Genomic DNA, 1,170 nt, shown 5'->3' with positions numbered 1-1,170 from the left:
GCCATTGACTTCCATAGTATTTTTTTCTCCATACTATGGAAGTCAATGGCTACTGTCAACAGTTTAGTTACCAACATTTTGCTAAATATCTTCTGTGTTCAACTGAAGAAAGAAGTTCATACATTTGGAGCAACTTGAGGGTGAATAGATGATGACAGAATTTTCATTTTGGATGAACTATCCCTTTAAGGATTTAAAAAAAAAAATTAAACAAGGCACATTTTGTCATAACTTAAATTTTCATGGTTGACCAGTGTGTGTATAATTTGTAGTTATAATGTTTTTTTGATATAACGCTCACTCCATTATTTATACTGTTCACATAACACATTTTCTCTCAGTTCTTTTCCATATTGATGTCTTTCATTGTAGTATTTCTGAAAATACTTGTTACAGTGTAACCTGTACTTGACGTAAATGATTATTTAAAATGGACCATAACTATCTTGTCTTTCAAAATAAATACAAATTGGACAATACAGCAAATTGAGCTCATAATGAACAATGTGACATCCAAGATCAAATGTCAAATTTTAAGAATAGTAAAATTAATAGTCCTTACCATAGTAAAACAAGGTGTTTTAGCTGTTTCACAGAAGAGATGTAAGGTCTGAGCTGCTTTTTGTATATGGCCAAGTCTTTGTTCAGCACAGCACTTGCAGGAAAAAATCATTTTCATGTGTTGAATTAGACCAACAAGTGGCGCTATTTAGCTAAACATTATTCTGCACTTTGAGCTTTGACTTTGAGATGGACAAAATTCTGAAAGGAGTATCTTGAATAAAAATGGTTCAAGCTAATAAATCGTTAAGTAAAATAGTAGTAAATTGTAACATTTCGTCTTTGATTAAAAATCACAATATTTTGTTTTATAGTTTTAAGATGTGTATATAAACATATATACAAACAATTTTAGCAGGTAATGTTCTTGCCCTTTATTGGTCATCTTAAACAAGCATTATCTGCAGTCGGTTGTCTGATTGCTTACACAAGGGGTAAAGTTAACGGGAAACAACAACGAGAACAAGTGGTTGGTCACTGAAACGTCCTGAGCGCATGATTGACTGGTGATTGATGGCGTCAAGAGGTCAGCAGCCATTTGGGATAGTAAAACAGCCTCAACATGCAGTGTTGCCAACTCATTTTCAGGGGAAGTTGCTAAAGGAAGGT

This window comes from Sinocyclocheilus grahami, unplaced genomic scaffold (assembly GCF_001515645.1).
Source record: "Sinocyclocheilus grahami isolate Dianchi unplaced genomic scaffold, SAMN03320097.WGS_v1.1 scaffold29305.1, whole genome shotgun sequence".
Taxonomy (NCBI): Eukaryota; Metazoa; Chordata; class Actinopteri; order Cypriniformes; family Cyprinidae; genus Sinocyclocheilus; species Sinocyclocheilus grahami.
The sequence above is the reverse complement of the archived record's forward strand: the minus strand, read 5'-3'. Positions refer to the sequence as shown.